Consider the following 19,006-nt stretch of genomic DNA (forward strand, 5'->3'; position numbering starts at 1 on the left):
TTTAGGCAGCTTAATAAAGCTTTAACCCTGCATTTGCCCCGTGGTGGTTGGCTGACTATTGGTTGAGAAAGTGCTTCATATGGAGCTGAGTCCACATCCATCCATCCATTCATTTTCTTCCGCTTATCCGAGGTTGGGTCGCGGGGGCAGTAGCTTTAGCAGGGAAGCCCAGACTTCCCTCTCCCCAGCCACTTCCTCTAGCTCTTCCGAGGGGATCCCGAGGGGTTCCCAGGCCAGCCGAGAGACGTAGTCTCTCCAGTGTGTCCTGGGTCGTCCCCGTGGTCTCCTCCCGGTGGGACCACATTTAAATGTAAATATCACCGCCGATCAGGTTAATTTAATCGTAGCAGCCAAAATCGTGATCACAATTACAATTTTATTGTGCAGCCCGAGGTTGTTTCTTCCTGGTAGACCGCTCCGCATCCAGTTCCAAATACAGGCAAGATTGCACCGGAGTGCCGTCGTACCTGTGCCCTGCCCCGGGGGGTGAGGAAAACCAGATGCACTGTCAAAACGTCTTTAATGTTGGACTCTGACGATTCAGTACACTAAAAAATGCAGTTTTTACTGACATGCAAAATAAAGCTAGAATTTTGAGAAAGAAAGAAGTTGTTTCTTTGGGCAACATTAGCCCGTTTGTGCTTAAGTTTGTATTTTACGTGCCTGGCTTGCACACTGTCAGTGTGCGCCTATTCTCCCAAAATGACTTGACAAACTGACCACGCATACCGGGCGAATATGTGCACACCGACACAGAGGGCGTGACTCATTGAAGTCTGAGGCTCGCTAGAATTCCTGGATCGTGGCGTTTTCCTGAGATGCATGAATGCCATTGAAATCCATTTGGGAAATATGTTATACTTTAACATTAAGTTAGGTTAATTGTGGCCAGTGAAATATGTGCACCGCTCATCTAACAGGCTATTTTGAAAGAGCATGTGTTTTTGTATTCTGTATTTAATCAGTCCAATGAAAGTAATTTAATCAGAAATCAGAATACTGTGATCATGTCTGAACGCATGTTTGGAGTTGACCCATCAAAAGAAAAGCGATGAACCAGCTTTTCTTGATCAGCGTTGTCTAGCAACCATGCTGGTGTCACTTAAATGGATTTTGCGACGGACAATGATATAGATAAAAACAAAAATCAAACTCTAACTCATCATCGCGTCTTAAAGATGACTGCAATTGTTTTTCTTTTTTTTCCTTTTTTTTTTTGAAGAGCACTTTCAGACAAACTCAAAGCCACCAGCTGCAATGATGCAGAAATGCTGCTCGTTGGTGAAAAGAAAAAGTCAGCTGGTGCTGAATTTGTAATTATTTTTCCACGCCAATTAATAGGATATATTCTGTTGACATCCGGCCGTTGGTGTAATGTGGTAGGGACATATTACGGCCATTGGGCATTCTGGGCAGTCTGTGAGTGGGCCAGGTGTGGGCCAGCCGCCCCGGTTACACCGGCCATCAGAGCACGGGAGCAGTTAAAGTGGCACTAAGCAGGCCCAAAACATGGCATGTAAATTTGACACACCACAGAGAAGAGTAATGTTAAGAAGCCTACCAAAAAATAAGCATTAAAAAAAGAAAAACAGGTTTCAAAACTTGAATAATAAGGGCCACCTCTCAGCTTTCAGACACTGTGGGCGTGTCGAATGGATGCGCCAAAAGGAATCAAACATACTGAGGGGGTGATAGCTTATACGATGTAAACTCATGTAAGGAGGCTCAACTTCAAAATTGAATGGTTCTTGTCGACTATAATCATAAAAATAAACACACAAGTCAACTTACCCTTGTTGTTGCTGACAAAATGTCACAGCCGAACACAGCACCTGATGACAGCGGGGCGGTAGGAGGAAGCCCAGGTAGTTAAGACAGTCTGCACTGCCCCATTTACGAGTATCAAGTTACCCACAAAGCCATGTTGTCTCTGGTGAAAGTTTACAAAACTATCCGTCGTAAAATGTGCACTGCGTAGTCTGCTGGCAGCTCGCCATCTGCATTTGTCTTTAAAAAGTCAATAAATTCCTTCTTTAGTTCCCTTTTTTTGGGAGCTTAAATTGTCACCAAGCTGTTCTGTAAATTGAGGCATCCAGCGAAGACCCATTTTCGGGTTGTAGCAATAGTTAGCTTGCTAACTGTACGCTGGAGTGGTAAATGGGCCTTGTTATGGAAGCTGAGCACAGCTAACTCACAACTGAGCAGCACAGCAAAACGAAATGATGTCATTCTGTACTTATATAGTGGGGGAGGGAACTCGTGCTAGAAAGTATACACCCTAACCCCGTGATTTCATGATGTGTGAGTGAGACGGGACTGTGAAGGAGGAAGGAGTGCGCGCAGGTGCGAGTGTGTACAGCTGCAAGTGTAGTGACGGCGACTGGGGAAGAGTAGTGATTAGCGGAGGACCCATTGACGTTGAATGTGCAGAAGAGCTAATAAAGCCATTAAAGCAGCAAATTGGTGCTTCGTGCCTTTATGGTTGCCGCCACCCAGCTCAGCTGTGCAACGAGAGAAGGGAGTTAACCCCGAGGAGGACCACATCGGCCCTGGAGAAGGCATCTCCCCTGCGTCTCCCGACCACGGTCAGGTGACCGTAGCAGGAAAGGTTAACACTTCGTGTAAAAGCAACTAAAATACATTAAAATAAAAAAATAAGATGCTCTACTTACCATTACTGCTGAGAGTGTGAAAGAAGGAGGGTGAAAAAGGCAAAGATACTCCCGGCGCACAAACACAGACGAGCACTATGTACTAGCTAAGCAGAAACACTATGGTGCTGGTGACAAAATGGCGGACGAGGCAGGCACGGGCGTCATAAAGTCGAAACGTCGTAGGTCAAGTACGTCGTAACTCAAGGACTTCCTGTATATTGTTAACAGTCTGCATATGTTTTCAGCACTTCAAAAATATGTAATGTATTTAGAAACAAAACACAGATATCTGCCAAGACCCTCTTTAACCGAATCAAAACGTGCAATATGATGTTTCACCTTCCCGGGGCACTAGACTTACTACACCCTCTTGAGCACGGCTGAGGAAACGTGCTTAAGTCTTTGAGAGAATACCCACTCGGCCAAATATGAAAGGGAATGCCAACACTTCAGAGTTACTCCACCCAGAGTGGGCAAATGGTCAGAAGGTGCACAAATGATAGAATTAAGTCGATGGCAGAATGGCCTGGCACAGTCTGAAAAGTGCAGAGCTGCGCGTCCTGACATAAGCATACGGGAGAATATGGCCCAATATGCACAAAACACGTACCAAAAATTTATTAAACCGTTTCCCAAAAACTGAGGTATAAACCGTACCGTGGGTGACCTGTATCGTCCCACTCCGTGTGCACACACATACCGATAACCGGGCCAGATTTGAGCATTCCAACCTCACCTTTTCAAGTCAGTCAGCAAAGGCTGATTCTCAGCTATCTCTGAAAGATTATCCTGGGTGTTTTGGCAAATCTTTTTCTGACAGAATAAGTAAGGAGGCAATCTTGTCTTTGTGGGTTTTTATTACAAGGAAAATAGGTCTTTGCAAAGAGAGAAAAAGGTACAAGTCTTACGAGTTGTCTTACTGAAGTCCAAGCAAACAATCACCTCCATTATACAGAAGTGAGAGAGACAGAGAAGAGAAGGAAAGCAAAACAATTATCTTTGTCCAGCTGCACTCAACTTATCTTTATCGAAAAACAGCTAGGAGTCACAACATGGCTGGCAACAACTAGGACGCACAGCATGGCCAGAAAACCGCTTGTAGTCACATCATGGAACAATAAAACGTGAAGGTTTTATAAACTAATAAAAGTAATATGTGGTACATATGAAACATACATTTTCCAACTCAGCTCCCCCCTTTTGATTATATCACACAATCTACTATTAATCACATCAAAAAGGAAAATTAATAAACATTATTACATCCCAAGTACCTAAAAGTTAACACAAAGTAATCAAAACATAAGTTAATCAAACTAAATATTGCTAAACACTAAGTGATCAAAAACAAAAGTTAATCAAAAACATTAAAAGTTACTAAATATTGCTAAACACTAAGTGATCCAAAAAAAAAGTGAATCAAAGCATAAAATATTACTACATATTGTGAAACACTAAGTAATTAAAAACAAAATGTTAATCAAAATGATATAACAGTATAATATGTATTAACAAAACAACCCTACAGTCATCCAGAAAGTGGGGGAGTCGGGACCATAGGAGGCGCTGGGACCTTCTTGCAGTGTGACGCGTGAACCCATGTAGCTCTTTCATCGACTTTCACTGCAGTGTGGGTCACAAGGAGGACTTGGAAAGGCCCCAGCTAGCGCTGATGTCGCCACGTTTTTCACCGGAAGTTCTTCATCAGAATGAAGTCGCCAGGTTTGATGACATGCAGGGGTCTGTCGGCCAGCATTGGGAGTGCTGATTGGACATGTTTTCTAAAATTGATTAGTCGATAATGTGCAATACCTGAACGATTTGTGTGCCCATTGACAGATCTGGCATTGGTAGACCCGAATGGATCCGGTCCAATGGAGTCCCTGCAAAAACAATCTCAAAAAGGGATAGGGGGATACACATCCTCATACAGTGGGTACGGAAAGTTTTCAGAGCCCTTACGTTTTTCACTCTTTGTTATATTGCAGCCATTTGTTAAAATCATTTAAGTAAATTTTTTTCCTCATTAATGCACGCACAGCACCCCATATTGACATAAAAAAACATAATTGTTGAAATTTTTGCTGATTTATTAAAAAAGAAAAACTGAAATATCACACAGCCATAAGTATTCAGACTATTTGCTGTGACACTCATATATTTAACTCGGGTGCTGTCCATTTCTTCTGATCATCCTTGAGATGGTTCTACACCTTCATTGGAGTCCAGCTATGTTTGATTATACTGATTGGACTTGATTAGGAAAGCCATGCACCTGTCTATATAAGACCTTACAGCTCACAGTGCATGTCAGAGCAAATGAGAATCATGAAGTCAAAGGAACTGCCTGTTGAGCTCAGAGACAGAATTGTGGCAAGGCACAGATCTGGCCAAGGTTACAAAAAAAATTCTGCTGCACTTAAGGTCCCCAAAAGCACAGTGGCCTCCATAATCCTGAAATGGAAGACGTTTGTGACAATCAGAACCCTTCCTAGAACTGGCCGTCCGGCCAAACTGAGCAATTGGGGGAGAAGAGCCTTGGTGAGAGAGATAAAGAAGAACCCAAAGATCGCTGTGGCTGAGGTCAGGAGATGCAGTCGGGAGATGGGAGAAAGTTCTAGAAAGTCAACCATCACTGCAGCCCCTCACCAGTCAGGGCTTTATGGCAGAGTGGCCCGACGGAAGCCTCTCCTCAGTGCAAGACACATGAAAGCCTGCATGGAGTTTGCTAAAAAAAAAAAAACACCTGAAGGACTCCAATATAGTGAGAAATAAGATTCTCTGGTCTGATGAGATCAAGATGGAAATTGTTGGCCTTAATTCTAAGTGGCATGTGTGTAGAAAACCAGGCACTGCTCATCACCTGTCCAATACAGTCCCAATAGTGAAGCATGGTGGTGGCAGCATCATGCTGTGGGTGTGTTTTTCAGCTGCTGGGACAGGACGACTGGTTGCAATTGAAGGAAAGATGAATGCGGCTAAGTACATGGATATCCTGGATGAAAACTTTCTCCGGAGTGCTCAGGACCTCAGATTAGGCCGAAGATTCACCTTCCAACAAGACCAATGACCCTAAGCACACAGCTAAAATAACGAAGGAGTGGCTTCAGAACAACTCTGTGACTGTTCTTGAATGGCCCAGCCAGAGCCCTGACTTAAACCCAATTGAGCACCTCTGGAAAGACCTGAAAATGGCACCAGCGTTCACCATCCAACGTGACAGAACTGGAGAGGATCTGCAAGGAGGAATGGCAGAGGATCCCCCAAACTCAGGATGATCCGAAGAATTGGACAGCAGCTGAGTTAAATATGAGTGTCACAGCAAAGGATCGGAATACTGGTTGTGTGATATTTGTTTTTCTTTTTTAATAATTCTGCAAAAATTTCAACAATTCCATTTTTTTCTGTCAATATGGGGTGCTGTGTGTTCATTAATGAGGGGAAAAAATTAACTTAAATGATTTTAGCAAATGGCTGCAATATAACAAAGAGTGTAAAATTTAATGGGGTCTGAATGCTTTCCGTACCCACTGTACGCGTGTGTGTGTGTGTGTTTGTTTGTGTGTGTCTGTGTCTGTATATCACCAGTTAAGTGCTGCTGTCTTTGGGGCCGCCGGGAGTCAGCCAGAGGTCAGACGACCTGGGTCCCCCACCATCCATTACCACCATGAGTCCAAAAGCCCTTCCCCCTCTCCTTCGGACAGTCTCTGATCCAATGTCCCTTCCTTCCACAATGGAAGCATCTTCTGCACCGTCCGCATCCCCTCCCATGTTCAGTGCCCAGCCTCAAACTCCTCAAATCTGGTTCAGCGGTGCTTTGCTGTTCATGAGACTGTCATAGAGTGCATCCCGCAAGGCCTGGCGGTATAGGAGGCGGCTGCTCTTATTGTGACACTGCAGAGGGCTGTGTGAGAAGAGGGAGGGGGCCGCAGAAATGCTGCGTGTGGAGGGCCATGCTGTGGGTCGCAGGAGGCGGTTGTGTTGTTGGTCTTCTTCCAGATTGCATTCTTCTTGATCTTTGTCATAGGGTGATTGACTTGTGGAGGCCACTGTGGAACCCAGCTCGCGACCACAACCTGACATCCTCCCCTTGGGCAACTCAGACAGATTAGACCACAGGCGATACACAGTTATCAGTAATTTGTCCTACACATAGTTTTGTCAGAAAGCTTCTGTCCCTGTTCGCATCTAAATTTAACAGTCAACCACATTTCCAGACATTTGACAGTTTTATCTAAAAGTTCTAAATCCTTGACTTTAATTCTTTGTCCTTTCTCAACCAACTTTCTTTTTCCATTTTTCAACACCGCTTATCCTGGTTAGCGTCGCGGGGCGCTGGAGCCTATCCCAGCTGACTTCGGGCGAAAGGCGGACTACACCCTGTACTGGTCGACAGTCAGTCGCAGGGCACATATAGACACGGACAACCATTCACACCCACATTCACACCGTCACTGAGTGGGAACTGAACCCACGCTGCCTGCACCAAAGTCAGGCGAGTGTACCACGACACCATCAGTGACTACTTTCTTTTTCCCCTCAACATTTTTTTTTGTTGGTTTTTTTAGTTGTACACAGGCTCCTGTTGCTGGGAAACCACATTCATTTATCCACATCTGCACGCACTCCGCAGACTTCTCTCCATATTCTTCTCTCATGCAAGACATACTAGGTGACGTGTACACTGGTAATTCGGCTGTACTTTTTTTTTTTTTTGCTCTTTCCATTTTCCAGTACTCATTATAAGCGCTTCTCTTTTTATAATTTTCTTCGAAATTGTAGGGGACCCTAACCCCTGATTGTTGGACTCTAACCTGGTGACCTAAACCCCTAACCGTCGGACTCAGACTTGGGGACCCAACCCTCGTCAGACTCGAACCTAACTCTGACCTGAACTCCTAACCCCTGAACTCCAACTGGTGAACTGTAACCTAGACTTTAACTGGACTCGAACCTAAGGACTTTAATCCAGGACCTTAACCTAGACTTTAACCTGACCCTGAGGACTCGGACCCTACCAATGGAATGTGGTGAGAGCAATTACTAATACCAAATACAAATACAGTACACCATAGGGAATGATGCAATTTTCAAGGAATACATTTTTTCTTTGCCGTAATTCTTCATTTGGAGGACAACAGGTCCGTTTGGATCCTGAAGTGATAGCCGACATCCAGAGCCCCGGGAGCCGCACGTCCTTAATTCTTTGGGTGGAGGCAGGACTCGTGCATTGGTCCTGGATGATCAATCACTCCCGGGGTCCCCTGGATCGGCGATCAATCCTAGAATCCCACCAACTGTTTTGGCAAATATTTTTCTGACAGAATAAGTAAGGAAGCAATCTTGTTTTTGTGGGTTTTTATTACAAGGAAAAAGAAAAGTCTTTGCAAAGAGAGGAAAAGGTACACGTCTTACGAGTTGTCACCCCTTACTGAAGTCCAAGCAAACAATCACCTCCGTTATACAGAGGTGAGAGAGACAGAGAAGAGAAGGAAAGCAAAACAAGTATCTTTGTCCAGCTGCACTCAACTTATCCATATTGAAAAACAGCTTGTAGTCAGAACATGGCTGGGAACAACTAGGAAGCACAGCATGGCCGGAAAACAGCTAGTAGTCACAACATGGAACAATAAAGCATGTGAAGGTTGTATAAACTAATGGAAGTAATATTTGGTATATATGAAATATACATTTTCCACCTCATGGGTCATTATCCTCTGGGTGTGTTTAGAGTAATTTTTCCTCCCAGATCTGTTCGGGGTCGGGGCTGACAGTTGTAAATGTTTAACCTGTTCAATATTCCCACTCGTAAATCTTCATGTCTGAGAAGCTGTGCCAGATTAAATAGAGCAAATGGTTGTGTTGAGTGTTTGTATAACCATTACCAGATAAGCTAACAGTTAACCTAGCTTCTTCTATTACTACTGCTGTTACTACTATTACTACTACAACATTTTCACATTCTTTGTGTTTTCTAACACTCTGGATGTCCTGTGGCACAATACAGGTAGTGCCTCTCAAAATTCAGTCTTGACATCTGGTTTGGGGGACTTGTGATTGTTGGTGGAAATATTATGTGTATAGTGTACTGTGTTGATCATCTCGAGTACACTGCAGGCTACAAGAGCAGTAAGCAAACGATTTTTCCTTGTCATGTGTGGGGTCGCTCGCATTGAAACCCAGCTCATTTTGAGCTTCACATTTTTTTTTTTTTTTTTTTTTCCTCAAAGTACCAGTCGTTGATTGTTACTGTAAGGTTCCATCTTCTTCTATCTTTCCTGATTGAATTCTATGGCTTGGACGTTGGCCCCCTGGTCCTACACAATAAGATTTTTTTTATTGTAAAATATGTGAAGTTGGAGTACAACTCCTACAGGCGGCATTATACTCGTCAGTACAACACAGGCATTGAAACCGGTGTTAAGAAGATTCAGAGAACGTCTCCCATCCCATTCAAAATGTTGTAATAAATAACAACAAATTGATTAATTTTCCCAATAATCAATCGGTGTGATTTAGTCAAATGCCCCACGTAGGGGTGGGCGATACGGGCAAAAAAACTAAATCTAAATTTTTTCATTTTACGATGATAATTTGGTGATATCCTTAAAAAAACGGTGTAAATCTCTACTTACTTCTCAGGACATTTGATAGATACAGCATTTCAGAACAACACCTTGTTTATTTTGTAAAGTGCCTCATACATTTACTTCATAACATTGCACAAGAATGTTGTATGGAAATATTTAACAATTATTAACTTCAAGTTATGTCCAGGTTGTATATGAAGGCTGTATATGGAGCCAGCATCAAATTCCATTGACAAGGTCTTTGTTGAGTCATGCATGAATTGAGTTTGCAGTGAATCAGCTGCATCAAGTCCAGCTAGTGCTAGCTTGTGCATCATTTTAGCAGCAATTCTGGATAAAGGAAATACAAATATGTAATATAAATAGCATGCAAGAAACCAAAACTATTGTCCATACATAAACTCTCCAATTCAATCTATCAGCAATGTTATTTTTTTGTTTGCAAAATAGAGTGCTGAGTTTGAATTTAGTTTGAAATCTGATTAATCTAATTTAATAGAAAACAGAATTGGCAAAGGTGAATTTATCCATACATAAGATATTTTTGATGATGGCACGTTGAAGTCTCATATAGTGATACTTTGATTCAGGCTGCAAATATTGAAGCAGTAATTTATTAACGATTGACTATCCCACAATAATGTTCTTGACAAAATTTTGAAAATATGGAAATTCAGACAAAATTGTGGAAGTGAATTTTTATAGGTTGGCAGCTCTGTAGAAGTGATGTGTATCTGTCATCCTTTTCTGTGAACAACTGGGTCATATTAGTATGAGAGTGACTATTCACACATAAGGATTTTTAAGATGTCCTTCCTAACTCCCTAGAAGTAATTTGTTAAATCTGTAGCTGTGAATTGGGCAAGGCTCTTTTGTTTACTGATAAATACATTTCAGGGAGACATTTCTGCTTAGTTTTTTTCTATTTCTTCGTGCACGCAATCATTTTAAATGAGCTTAGATTTTAATTATTTTATCTGTAGAACAGGAGGTATCTTATATGTTTCTCTAACAACAGGGGATCACTCCAAGAAAGACCAACCAGTGAGTTTGGCAACATATTCTGTGTCTGATGATAAGCCATTTGGCTCCGATAACCAATCGTCCTTTCTGGAGGTCAGCTGGCCTTTTCATCTCTGCTGCTGCCTCTGTGGTCTCACTCTGCTCCAGCTGCCCAAAGGATGACCCCGTAGGGAAAAGGTCTCCTGCACACAAAATCTGCAGGGGACAAATTGTTGAGATGATACTGCTTTCAAAATGGAAGTGGAAAATGGAGGGTTTCTTTCGTGCTTTGTAATTTTTCTCAGGCTTTCACTTTGCTGAAGAAAGGATAATTAAGCCTTGTTATATGTCCTTTATATCCTTTATGTGCAATTTCTAAAAATGTACACTACCTTGAAATGGATAGTCTTAATGTAATATTCATGCTTGTTTTGTGGCCTCAGAAAGCAGAATAGTTATTGTTGACTGGCTCATCTGCCAGTCAGCACTTGTTTGGGTGCCGTTTAGGGGGATGATGTCATAGGAGCGCAGGAGGAGTGTGCAGTGAGATGCCATGGCGTGTTTTATTGGACTGTGATACCTCCCCAAGAGGGTCTCCTCACCATCAAAGCTCCATTAAATATCTATTATCTCTGCAGTAGGCTTGTGGCTCTGCCAGTATGGATTCTTTAACCAATTAAGCACTTAAATGGAGAGCAGAATGCATACTGAGAAAGATGACCATTCTTGCACGATCCTTTTTACGCAGGTTATGTCTTTACTACTACTGGAATACTCTCTATGTTTGTGAAGATCTTAGAAAAATCTAAGCAGAAAGTTTGTTTAAAAGTTGGATTATTTTTTTATCTCATGTCCTGTCTCTTCTGTTTTGAAATATGCCTGACTTTGTGTAGAGTAGCCCGCTTCCCTCAAATTCAGAAACTACTCATCAGTTCCCTTCACGAGTACCCTCCTTAAACTGTCATTGTAAGATTATCCTCTTGGATCAGGCAGGGGGTCTAGGGTTTCAAAACCAACTGTTTATTTCCCAGGCTGGAGGTGGCAAGTTATAAATAACTCCAAACACAGACGTACCGTTAGTGATCCTTACTCATGGCAGAGCCATGCATAGATTTCACAGGGGTGGGATATTAATTTTGCTAAACGGATCAGAAGTCAATTTATGTCATGTAAACCGTGAATCAGAATAGTGTTTGGCTGCGCTCTCTTTGCGCATGCCCTGTCTTGTCTTAAATGCTTGGTGACGTCATTGTTTACACATGTAAATATGGCGGCTTCCAACCAGAGCTCGTAACCGGAGATCTTATTAACTACCAACTTGTAAATTGTTTTTATCGAGCTCTTGTTTTAATAAAAGTGGAAAAACATAATAAACCCAACTACTGTGCCAAGTAGACGACTGACCTCGATCTTGATAAATGTGACGTTTACGTCGATGTGCGCATGTCACAAGGCTGTTCCGATTAAATGTAGTGCATGTGTATAAACCTGATCGGAATACATCACGCCACATGTAAACAGTGAATCAGAGATTTTTACTCAGAATGAATTCAATTGGAATTACATAAATGTCGGCATGTAAACTCGGGTAGTAGGGTTAGGCATCGAGAACCAAGAACCGATTGGAACCGGGACTAATGTTCCGGTTCTCCCGGAATTGTTCAAATAAAAAAAAATTATGTTGCCAGCTTCAATGCCTTACAATCTGTCAACCCCGAAGAAGAGCGTGGCGAAAACCAACTAAAAAAAACGTGCACGAAGATGTGCTTGTGCCCAACGGCGGCGGCGAACAGAAGTGTGTCTTTGTTAAAATTAATGACCAGTCACCTCAGTGCAACACTTGGAATAAGATTATATTGTGCAAAGTAGGCTCTCATGATGTGTAAGAAGTTTGACGTGCTCCCTCCCGCTCCGAGCCTCAGCCTACACCTCGCGGAGCTTCAGTGAAGTCAAATTCGGTGAGTGAAACAATAGAATACATCTATGCCAACATTGTGGCAGCTAACACGGTAAACGGGTAGTTGCACTTTTCCACTGATGTTTTTCAGCATTTATTTTAGTCTTCAAACCAATGTAAGAGCCAATGATAGAAAAAAAGCTTAACACTGAGCTAAAACTTCACCAAAGGTCAAACTAGCAACTTTACATCACAATGAATTGGGACGAAATTCACATAAACGTTGTCTCACAGTATCACGAACACTAACCTTGTGCCTCATCGGTGGGTAGGTAAAGGAATCAATGTTTTCTAGCATTAACTGCTATATTTAACATTAACATTAATTAATGAATATTAAGTCATCCAGACCCATTTCCTTTTCGTTCATAGGTTTGATATTGATACTGGTTATAAAGAACTCAGAGAAAAATGTTCATTTTAGTTTATGCTGCGGGCTGTTAAGAAAATGGATGTTCACAATTTGGACACGCTTTATTTAAACCATGCAAACATTTTTGACCCAGCCCCCTAAAAGAATCGGAATCGAGAATCGTTTGGAACCGGAATCAAAATGAGGAATCGGGACCGGAATCGCTCAAATTCAAACGATACCCAACCCTATCGGCTAGTGATATAATAACACATATTTGCGTTTCAGCATTCGCAAAATTCTTGGTGCGTTGTACTCAAGTTGAAGAAGACCTGGATAAAGTAGACACCCGGCTTTCCCCCCCCATCTCAAAAATACAATTTTGTCAGGAATAACTGTTTCTGTATTTTACTTGTTGATAATAACTCGAATTTAAACTGAACCTGGAGGCGTTCTTTGTAAAGGGCAGAAATAGGAGCTGAAGAATATAGTGTATCGATCCTCACTATTTGTCTGGATAACTCTTCTGTTTCCGCCTTTTCTGCCTTCCTGAAAGATGCCCCCGCAAAAACGCCTTTAGAGTGCGCCGAGAAATCTCCGGCGAGTCATTCAGTTAAAAAAACAAGACAATCTGCATACTGAGGAATTCTTTAAAGGAAGCTTGGGGCTAGCAAATAGGAGCTAAGTTTCCATTGCCTGTAGCGGAGGAAGGGGTTAGGAAAGCCATGAGCGTTAAACTGTAACTTAATTCACGTCCATTACTTGCTCCTCGTAGAACGCCTGAGCATCCTCAGGAGTTTCAAAGGTGAAGGTGCCATTCCCTTGCAAAACTTGCAACCGAGCAGGGAAAAGAAACCTGAACTTAACTCCCTTGTGATAAAGAGCTTCTTTGACCTTGTTAAAAGAAGCTCACGTCCGGGTTTACACGAAGCACAGCGTCACCATTTTACAGTGCTGCGCTGGACCAGTATTTGACTGCTCCAGCGCAGCAGTTTCCCTCCCTTGGAAATGATGAAAACAGACCACAAAGGGCCTGGGTCTCCCTCCCGGTCCAGGTTTCAGGGCCAGAGAACGGTGTGCTCTCTCAAGCTCCGGGGGATTGGGGAGTACTTCGGTGTCGAGGTTTTTCACAAGCAGCTCGGATATAAACTCGATCGGCCCCTTTCACTCCCCTCAGGAACATGAATTATCTGAAGTTTGACCCTTCGGGACCTATTCCCAAAATCTTCAAGACGGTCTTTTAACAATTTATTGAGGGCCACTCATCGCTCCACTTTTGTCTCCATTCTCGAGAGATGCGCTCAAAGTTCTCCCCTGCCAAACTTTCCGTCGCCATGAGGCAGCCATTAAAGCTATTCACAGTCTCCCGGATTGCATCCAACGATACTTCTAGAGGTTTAACCAAATCTTGAATTAGCACTGACATGTCTTCACTGAGGCGGCACGGTGGACGACTGGTTAGAGCGTCTGCCTCACAGTTCTGAGGACCGGGGTTCAATCCCCGGCCCCGCCTGTGTGGAGTTTGCATGTTCTCCCCGTGCCTGGGTGGGTTTTCTCCGGGCACTCCGGTTTCCTCCCACATCCCAAAAACATGCATGGTAGGTTAATTGACAACTCTAAATTGCCCGTAGGTGTGAATGTGAGTGCGAATGGTTGTTTGTTTGTATATGCCCTGCGATTGACTGGCAACCAGTTCATGGTGTACCCCGCCTCCTGCCCGATGATGGCTGGGATAGGCTCCAGCATGCCCGCGACCCTACTGAGGAGAAGCGGCTCAGAAAATGGATGGATGGATGTCTTCGCTGAGCGAAAGTCATTGTTTAGCCAATTTGGAGACAAGTTGGCTCATGGATAGCGCATCCGGGGAGACTGGTAAGTCACTAGCATCGAAGCTACTGGAGGCCATTTTAGCTTGTTTGCTAACTCTGGTTGCCGTGCTTGCCCGAGTGACCGGACAGCCAGGTGTAGCACTCACCTTGGGCTTTGAACCACTCATTGCGCCGCCAGAAAGTGATTTTGCCCATATACCCTCTGTGACGCACTTTTTAATAACAAATGTGGTGTTCAGAAGGAGATTTATAAAGTTAAACCGGGAGACCTCTCTTCACACAGCTTTCCACTACGATGTCATCACCGGAGGTCCATGCAAATCTTATATTAAGCAGAATAATGGCAGAGGTCTTTGTGGATGTAGTTCATCGTCCCATCGCTGATGTCATGTTGCACTACTTTAGACAGGAGACAAGTTGAGACTGAATCAATAATGCCTCTTCAGTTTGCACCCAAGCACTTCTGTATGTCATTTTTTATTCAGCAATTCATTTTGTACAATAACTGACTTCTTATAATCACTGTATTGATTAATAGGCAGACAGGACCATCTTCATGATCTGCCCTAAAACTTTCAGGTAGTAAACTACTGTTAAAGCAAAGATGTTGCAAGTTTTTAGACTCAGACAGCTCTGTTCTGTTGCAACTTTTGAGTCAAAATTCTTCACTGATCATGTGATATTTACATATTTATTTTAATTAAAAATTCCTTAGCCCGTTATTATGTTACTCTCAATTTTTAAGACACAAGAGGAGAATATTGGGACCTGGAGCAACCAGAGCATAACCATGGTTTTGACAGAAGGATTATGTTAAGGAAAAACTCTCAATGCATTTTATACCAGTGTGATGAAATATGTTACATCAATGATGTGCTGATTATCATCTCATGTAGAGGTGTCACCCATTGATACACCAGCCCAAGAAGCAGGTCAATGTAAACCCATACTGACAAGTGTCTTGAAGAGAGCAACAGCATCTCTCAACATTATGAAGTTCTATTCATCTTCATGTGTGGATTATTTATCAGCCGCTGACATGGCCTAGTTTGAGAGGAGATAGCAAGGCTGTCTGGTTTCCTGCCTCCAATCCTCCATCAGGCATGGCTCTGTTGAATTTGCAATTTCAACTGTCAGTTACATCCATTTGTGCACTTTCGATCCAGTGTGGCGGGTATGCAAAACCATTTGTGTCAATTGATGGTGGTATCACTGTTCATGTGCAACCCTTCTACAGTTAGGTAGTTTCTACCTAATCCAGTGAACTCCAACAATATTTTTATTCTACAATCTTGTTTGCTAGCTTTGTAGCTGCTTGTTATTGTAAATAGTTAAAGTAGTATTTTTAGTCATTACAAATTAAGCATGTTTAGCCTTTATTGGGACATATGTTATGGAGTAGTCTTTTGATTGTTAAAATAAACTGTACCGAATGTCCACTTAATCTAATCCCTGTCTGGTCTGTATGCATTTTAATGTATCTTAATGTACAGTATGTTCACCTGAACCCAAAGTTGTTCCAGCATCTATAGTTCCTGTACACTATATCACCTTGACACAACTCCTTAATCTATCAGCAGACACCTCATGAATAAACATTGATGACCCAGTTCCATTGGGAGCCAGACATTTCGATGCGTTTCTGTCATGCCATAACATGTCAGGAACCAAGGCATTATACAACCCCAATTCCAATGAAGTTGGGTAGTTGTGTTAAACATAAATAAAAACAGAATACAATGATTTGAAAATCATGTTCGACCTATATTTAATTAAATACAATACAAAGACAATATATTTAATGTTCAAACTGATAAACTTTATTGTTTTTAGCAAATAATCATTAACTTATGGCTGCAACACGTTCCAAAAAAGATGGGACAAGGTCATGTTTACCACTGTGTTACATCACCTTTTCTTTTAACAACATTCAATAAACGTTTGGGAACTGAGGACACTAATTGTTAAAGCTTTGTAGGTGGAATTCTTTCACATTCTTGCTTGATGTACAGCTTCAGCTGTTCAACAGTCCGGGGTCTCTGTTGTCGTATTTTATGCTTCATAATGCGCCACACATTTTCAGTGGGAGACCGGTCTGGACTACAGGCAGGCCAGTCTAGTACCTTCACTCTTTTACTACGAAGCCACGCTGTTGTAACACGTGCAGAATGGGGTTTGGCATGGTCTTGCTGAAATAAGCAGGGGCGTTCATGAAAAAGACGTTGCTTTGGATGTTTCTCCAAAACCTGTATGTACCTTTCAGCATTAATGGTGCCTTCACAGATGTGTACGTTACTCATGCCATTGGCACTAACACAGCCCCATACCGTCACAGATGCTGGCTTTTGAACTTTGCGTCCATAACAGTCCGGATGGTTCTTTTCCTCTTTGGCCCGGAGGACACGACGTCCACAATTTCCAAAAACAATTTGAAATGTGTACTCGTTGGACCACAGAACACAGAGAAGCCGGCGGAGTTTCTGGGTGTTGTTGATAAATGGCTTTTGCTTTGCATAGTAGAGTTTCAAGTTGCACTTACCGATGTAGCGCCGAACTGTATTTACTGACATTGGTTTTCTGAAGTGTTCCTGAGCCCATGTGGTGATATCCTTTGCACATTGATGTCGGTTTTTGATGCAGTGCCGCTAGAGGGATCAAAGGTCACGGGCATTTAATGTTGGTTTTCGGCCTTGCCGCTTACATGCAGTGATTTCTCCAGATTCTCTGAACCTTTTGATGATGATATGGACCGTTGATGAAGAAATCCCTACATTCCTTCCAATTGTACGTTGAGGAACATTGTCCTTATCAAGTTTATTCAGTTTGAACATTAAATATCTTGTCTTTGTAGTGTATTCAATTAAATATAGGTTGAACATGATTTGCAAATCATTGTATTCTGTTTTTATTTATGTTTAACACAATGTCCCAACTTAATTGGAATTGGGGTTGTATAATGCCTTGGTTCCTGACATGTTATGTTCCTTTCCTACCCTTCTGGTGCATGTTTGCTCTCATCACATTTGCACAAAACTGTAGACTTTCAAAATGGCATCTTCCTTTGACAATACTACATTATATAGTGTTATCCATCAAAAAAAATATTTTACTTGTCTTTGTGGTCTTTCCATTAGTAGTCACCAAACAATAGAATTGCCTATGTACACTAATGATTTTGTCATGAAAATAGAAGTACATTAACAATTACTTAAGTACACATGTCCAAATACTTGTTTATACCTGTATATAAATGTTTTGCCAAAAGCTTGAGGCTCCGAAACTGACAGATTCCTGTTATCCCCGTTAGATAGGAGGAGGCCTCCGCTGACATTGGTTATGGTGCTCAGAGCCACCTGTTCCTCCAGCAACAATTTAATGATGTGAGGCTCTATCGCTGCAGCTTAATGTGCTTAGTTCTGACTTTCAGTCAATCATTAACATCAGTGAGCAAGGCATGGCTAATCTTAACCTGCTTGACATGGGGGTTATTAAAGACAAACCACTTAAAGGCAGCTATACTGAAGACTCCATATGTGTCTTAATCCACGTGCCCTCCTATATTTTTGCAATTCAAGGTGATGTTCACTCCAGATGTGTAACATAGCAGCATTAAGATTTTATGTATTTACATGCACAGGTACATGCATACATAAGATCATTAAATCATTTATCAGTAGTGAAGTCAACAAGTAGTCCAACATTAGCCCTTTCGGCCACTGGCCACAATCTTAACCTCATAACAACAGCTGCCTCCATGTAGTTGATGTAGTAATTCTCATGTAATGGATGAAAGTTGGTGCTCTGTGGATGGTACTAAAAGTGCATGTGTAATTAACTATGGCACTCATTCTGCCAGTGATTACACCCTCATCCAAGTTATGCTGGGGTGTGTTTTTCATTTCAAAACACCTAAAGAACTTTCAGACTCAATTGTTGATGGGACTTTTCTTTAATCTTTGACTTTGCATGACTCCAAACTATGTGGTTGATACCTCCAAGTTTTGAGAGATTAGGTTTAACAAAGTTAAATAAGTGTCTTCCCCATCCTCGGTGTATTTCCGTGTCCTGCTAAAACCTCAGAGGCTTTCTCTCAGCTATTGTCACCCTGGAAGAGAGAAATTACAGGTAGTAAAAAACTGACATATTTGAAGGAGGGGTTTCTGGAAACATATGTCATTTTCTTTCATTTTTTGCATAAGTGTGTTTCTGCAGAACTTGCAATGTTTGTGTGTTGCTGAGGAGGTAACCGCTCAGTTGATAGGCAATGATTCATTGAGTCATGTACTGTGCCGTGCTTAACTTTACTGGACAATTTTCAGTTGTTATTGTACTATCCCTCCATTTTCTATCACCATCCATCCATTTTCTTTGCCGTTTATCCTCATTAGGGTTTTGAGTGAGTTGTAGCCAATTTCAGCTGGCTTTGGGAAAGAGTATTGATTTTGATGTATTTTGCCCGAACCAACTCATCTGGCTCCTCTCAATGCAGAGGAGCAGCGGCTCTACTCTGCACCCCTCCCGGATGACCGAGCTTCTCACCCTATCGCTAAGGGAGAGCCCGGACACCCTGCGGGGGAAACTCATTTCGGCCGCTTGTATCCGGGATCTTGTTTTTTCAGTCA

At 42.2% G+C, this 19,006-nt stretch overlaps 1 protein-coding gene across 3 annotated transcripts in view; it reads left to right on the top strand.

Annotated features, from left to right (window-relative positions):
* LOC133477792 (GTPase HRas) overlaps positions 1–19,006 on the top strand; it is a 49,219-nt gene that overhangs the window by 11,896 nt on the left and 18,317 nt on the right. Inside the window, exon 1 of one of the 3 annotated variants that reach the window (XM_061772954.1) lies at positions 9,926–12,204. The exons of the other annotated variants lie outside the window; for them this stretch is intronic. The gene's annotated coding sequence lies outside the window, so the exon portion shown is untranslated. Of the gene's footprint in view, positions 1–9,925; positions 12,205–19,006 lie in introns of those variants that run through there. 3 annotated transcript variants of the gene reach the window in all.

This window comes from Phyllopteryx taeniolatus, chromosome 5, assembly GCF_024500385.1.
Source record: "Phyllopteryx taeniolatus isolate TA_2022b chromosome 5, UOR_Ptae_1.2, whole genome shotgun sequence".
In the NCBI taxonomy this organism is placed as follows: domain Eukaryota; kingdom Metazoa; phylum Chordata; class Actinopteri; order Syngnathiformes; family Syngnathidae; genus Phyllopteryx; species Phyllopteryx taeniolatus.